The sequence below is a fragment of the Clytia hemisphaerica genome, unplaced genomic scaffold (assembly GCF_902728285.1).
Source record: "Clytia hemisphaerica strain Z4C2 unplaced genomic scaffold, Clytia hemisphaerica genome assembly, whole genome shotgun sequence".
NCBI classification, from domain to species: Eukaryota; Metazoa; Cnidaria; class Hydrozoa; order Leptothecata; family Clytiidae; genus Clytia; species Clytia hemisphaerica.
Genome location: NW_027104421.1, coordinates 866149 through 871853, shown reverse-complemented (window position 1 = coordinate 871853; position 5705 = coordinate 866149). Strand labels below are relative to the sequence as shown.

Here is a 5705-nt window from a genome sequence, read left to right as displayed (position 1 = left end):
ATTTTCAACCGACCATTTTTTAGTAAGTAAGTAAATGATTTATTTGTCTAAATAAGCGAGACGAGCGACCAAACATTTGTTTCTTAAAGATTATTTAAGCAGAGTAAAGCAGAGTATATTTTCTCGGTCAATGCGACTGGAAATTTGACAATGAGAAAGATTAAAGGAGCATTTTAAGAATACACGATTTTTTTTATAAGAACAAACTATAAAGGAACACAAGGCTTAGATGGCTTAGATAAAATGTTAAGAACAAGTTAAGAATTTCATAGGAAAATGGACAAAAAAACTGGCGAAAGTAAGAACATGTTAAGAATATTTTTAGGCTTAAAATTCGAAAAGTTAAGAACATCCAAAGACTTCAAATATTTTGGATGTTCTTATAAATAAAACGTGTAACTGCAAGAGATGTTTGTAACGAAATCTATAAAAATCTTAAGTCTTAATGTCTCTCTTAATGCTTCTTTACCTGAAAATACGTTTTGTTTTTATACAATTTGAAGAACTTGTAATTTAGAAAGCAAAAATGCACTAAGCAAGACACTCTTATCATTTTTTTGGTGTTTTTTATCTAATGAAATACCTTTTTCATCATGATCAGTTGTTAGTGATGCACTGTCAAAAGAATTTTTAGTCGTTTTAACTTTCTCTTGTCTCAAGTCCGCAGCATGTAAAAATATTATAGTATTTGACTTGACTTACCGTTATCTTCAGTCCTGTCCTTTCGTTCTTTGCTGCCGGCTGTCTAGCTATATGTCTCTCAAAAACCTTAAGTTACTGAACGCAAAAAGCATTTAATCCAAGGGCGAGAAAGTTGGTACGTTATCAAGAGATTCTGACGTTTCAACCAACTTAAACGGGTAATGCCGCGTCAATATCAAACCGTCATTGTCTCAAGGTAAAATATCAACTCTCCCTGAGAACGTTCAGTAAGAGGGAGGGCCCGAGACAAGTATTGCCACCGTACGCCGTTAGCTTTGCTAGTATGTTTCCTCGACTGAAGTGACAAGAGACTGATCCCAGCTGGGTAATTCTAAGGTTAAACCCACAGTCTAATACTGCTTTCAACCAAAGAATGCCTTAATGCGCAAAGTGCGATGCCATTAAGGTGCTAGACGGGAAGGAAATGTTTAGGCGAGTCTAAGTGACTCGAAATCATATCCGAAATAAGATAAACACTGCAAAACCATAGAATTTAGGGGATTGACAGCTAGACAGCGTGATATTTCGTTGGTAGAATGGTCCTGGCACCTGAAGAAACAAGAGAAAATTCAAATTAGTGAGAGTTTAAGTATTCACGATACTACGATAATTTGAAATCATTTATAGAAATTGTATCAAAGTCTGCTAAACCAATTTTGTACTCAAAATTGTGGTAACGATGAAATAAAGTGTTTTGCCACCCTCTCGACTAAGGTTCGAAAAAGTATACAAAAACGGACTCTGCTAGGTTGATAAAGCTAAATTCTACTCATAATGTGTAAAAATTTCAATAAGACACCTCTACATCATATTTTAAAAGATTGTTAATGGACAAAACAAAAAAGTGACCTTACAAATGGTTTGAATACAAAAAAAACACAACTCACTTTTAAAAGTGACCAGTTGAGTGGTAAATTCAGCGTCTTCTTCTTCTTTGGGAAGTCTTTCATGGCCTTCTGAGAAATAGACAAATTCTCATAAAGTTTCAGTGAATTTTGAAAAATACAAGCTCAATTTGATGTCCGTGACAAGCTTCTGTCGAACCATACTCCGTCGCGACCAGTTGAAAATATGATTACTTCGCACCGCTGCTTATATAAGTAAGCTTACGCCCTTTTTTCTGAAATGCATCTAGTGTAACGAGAAAAACCATAGAAACGGGCTTCGTACCGTGAAATGGCATCCGTTGAAATTAGTTTGATCGCTATCTCTATGGCATTTCTCGGCTCACTGGATGCATTTTCGACCAATCAGAATCAAGAGTGCGAGATCCCCTTAAAACCTACCCAGTGGCATTCATCAGGACTATTTGCTTCTCGTTGGGGTGAAGGACAGCGGCTCGGGAGATCCTTGTCTTGGAAATTTGACTTTAGAACGAACGAAAGGAAAGAAACGTGGTAGAGGATCACAATGTGCTGTCTGAATGTTATGGTATGAATCTTTGGTATGTTTCGATCTAGTGGTTTTGCAGTTTTGACAAGTTTAAAAGGCAATTCGAATGTTTTAAGCTAAGATTTTCCTCTATTTAAGAGATCGTTTTTTCTCAAAACAAGGCAATCTTCAACTTTAATTTCAGTGTTTTGATTTTCGCTCTTGAATCTTGTTGTTTACTTGAGAAATCATGTCTTTCTCATATTAAGAAAAATTGTCTCGTGAATCACTTATTTTTGACGTTTCTTTAGGAAATTTAAATTGTGTTTTTTGCGGCAGTATTTTCGAAAGAGTATTCAATTAATTCTCTGTTAGGTAGTAAAAACGAAATTAGCTTTTAATGGCAAGAGGGTGCGAAATGATATTTATTTTGGTGCTCACTTACATCAATTGAGTATTTTGTGAAGCTAGATTTTTTGTACCGTTAATGTTGGTTTGAGACCCGTTTGAGAATGTGCACTTTAAGAATGATACGTTTCCGTGCGTTTTGAAGTTAATATTTTTTTGTTGACCTTGAAAATACAAACTTAATTGTTCCTGATTAACATTACACACAAATGAAACCCATATTATAGGGATTAAAGTAATTAACGATGAAAATAGTTTTGTTACTTGGAAAACAATTATCTTTTGTTTCAAATTTTATTGCAACACTCTTTGAAAGAAAATTTATTGCTGAGCAGTGAAATCCAGAACAGTTGTATTGCATTTCTGTTTTTATTTCACATTTTCAAAATAAGCAAGAGTTAACTGAAAAGATAGTATCTTGGAAATATGAATGTCTGGTCGGGTTTTAGACACCCCTGTGTCACAGAAACGGTGAACCTCCACCCGGTGGAAAAATAGGCCAAAAAATCGTCCCCGGTGGAAAAAATATCCTACAATTTTAACCCCAAAGCGAAATGGCTCTATGATTTTATCCCCATTGAACTAAATGTAGAAAATTGCACTCCAAAACCATCCCCACTGGAATTTTCGAGCTGGAAACAATAGATTATTTTCTATCACCATTGGCATTTTGATAGAAATTTTCATCCTCACTGAGGGAAAAAAGTTCTACCGGGGCACTGAGACACAGTGTTTTTAGAATTTTTAGTTTTGGTTATGATTTTTAGGAATTCTTGTTTAGGTTTTCTTGAAATGTTTAAGGTTTGTACATATGGTGTAAACAAGCCAGCATCATTATTTGTCAAACTGTTTGAGATTTGTAAGGATTATTGTGCGTTTGACTTGTTGCGTTAACGTTTCATATGTGTGTAATGAATTTTCAAATTCATTATTATCTACTATGTTTTTTTATAAGAATACCCAAAGTTTTTGAGGCCTTCGGATGTTCTTAACTTTTAGATTTTCAACCCTGAAAATGTTCTCAACATTGTCTTATTTTCACCACTGTGGAATTATTTTTGTACATGTTTCCAAGATATATTTTGGATTTCGCAAGGCCTCAAATTGTTCTTAATACTCTGTATGGCTTTTGAAAGTCTGAAACTTTTTCGAAATAGGGGTTCTTACGCAATTTTTTTTGATTTTATACCTTTCTTATAGATCTTTAATCCTATTTTTCAGTTTCATTCATCCGTGATGAGCGAATCAAATATTGGGTTTGGATGTGACGGATCTATACCATTCTTTCTGATCACGTCTAGCCAGAGATTACTATTAACATCGTCGAAATCACCATCAGCATACAGGACCGAGCCTTAACACTTTGGTATTGACTGCACGACCCTTGCCTCGCCACGGTTTGCGCTATAGTAAAAATGTCATATAGAACTTTGAAGATCGCTGCAGATTACGATACGATGTAAGTTTGTATACCCCCTGGATTTATCCGTTCTTGGGACCCATTAATGATATTCTGATGGACGTTTGGTTAATTCACTGCCAAAATAGTGTACTGCTACTAAGTTAATGTATAGATATTGTAGTGTTAATTGAGACGGCAGTTCTTCTGCTTTATGCTTTTTACGTAGATTCTGTTATTAAGTCATCGTTGTAAACTTCGTCCAGCTATATCATTGTTATAAGTTTTAAAGGTTTGCTCAGCTTGATCGTCTATTATTATTATTTTAAAAAGACAATTTTTTCTCTCGCTTTTTTCAGGAAATCTGTTCAAACGACGGCGAAATTCAAAGATCCTGGAAGCACTTTATTCGTTTTATTAGACTTCGAAGCAAAACGTATGGTACAATCTCTTCTGTGGTCTTTTGGAATACATGGTGCGGATTAGCTCTGTATAGCAGAGAGAATGCAGAGCGCAGTTAACCATGGTTGATGTTGATGCAGATGTTCGTCACTGAAGGTTGATGTCAGGACACGTCAGTGACACAGCAATTTGTGCATATTTTCATACTTCTTAGATAATAAATAAACTCTTCGTCATAGATTTTTAATCCCCCTTTGATCCGCCTCTGGTGGCACTTATTTTCTAAGCTTTTCGAGATTACTTTTTTAAAAGAATACTACATTTGAAAACCTCTTTATAAAAAGTGCACGTTCAAGACACGTTTTTCCTTAATAAAAGTGCATAACTCGAAGCTTCTTGGTTCAAATACTTATTCGATTTACCAGTTGAATTTTACTTGGTAGTAAAACTGAATCTTGTGTAATTATCGCAAAGCACGGCTACATACGCTTCCGTAGCAATTTAAGTTTATCCGTGTAAAGTGGATTTCATTCTTTTCAAGGGAACTAAAAAAAACCTTCCCGTCTCTAAATTCAGCAAGAATTCATTGAAATCAAAAAAATCCTTCCTAATTTGTTGTGTCTGAGACGATTACTATTTTTTGTCTCAAAGCCCAATTCAGTTTTCAATTGGAATAGTTTCATGGATTAATTTCTCAATTCGAATTCTTAGCATATCTGGTCTGAGACACATGGTGTATTGCCGTGGTCAAATTTAGCCATGGTTGAGATTTTTAAAGTAGATTGTATCTATCAAAAGCGTCCCAATAAGTTTCGATCAGAAATGACATTTAAAGTTTTGAAACTTGAAGAAATGAAGTTCCACTTTCTGTTTCTTTTATCCGAATCAAACTGTTTTTCAAGACAAATGATGAGTTTTCTCACTTTAGTGCTTAAAAGCCTATTTTGGGATAATCACTAATACTACTAGGCAATTATTCAACAACCTTGAAATTTGCACGATCTGAAATGAATGCGAATTTTTCTGCTTTTTCAAGGAAACGGCTGCAGGTTTTAGTTAAGGAGGTTTTTTTAACACAATTTGTGTTAATAAAATGACTAGTAATATTTTTATAATAAGGTAATTTACGATATCATCACTACGAGCTGAATATTAGCAAATCTTAGACCTTTTTAGTTAATTGAATTGAAATGAAATAGCTCATTGATATTTGCTTTATTTTCGGATAAAAGTTATAGCTAAATTTTCGTCTAAATAGCCCCCATATAGTCTTTGGGGTGGGGTGGTGTACCGTTCATTGCTTTTGGCCTTTTTTAGATCGGTGCTTCGGTATTAGGGGAAAAAACGGTTATCCGTATTCCAAGAGCATCTCGAGATTGGTAAAAGACGTTTTTTATGTCGGTATTACGGTATTTTTACTCAA

The 5705-nt window shown here is 34.7% G+C and overlaps 1 long non-coding RNA gene across 2 annotated transcripts; it reads left to right on the top strand.

The window, feature by feature from the left end:
• The first annotated feature begins 2075 nt into the window (after positions 1-2075).
• LOC136820355 (uncharacterized) lies at positions 2076-4610 on the top strand. Of its 2 annotated transcripts, none has more exons than XR_010848569.1 (3): positions 2076-2146; positions 3703-3940; positions 4240-4610. It is a non-coding gene; the product is annotated as an uncharacterized lncRNA (long non-coding RNA). The 2 variants fall into 2 exon arrangements; XR_010848570.1 differs by having other exon boundaries at positions 2076-2133; positions 4240-4609.
• The last annotated feature ends 1095 nt before the right edge of the window (positions 4611-5705 follow it).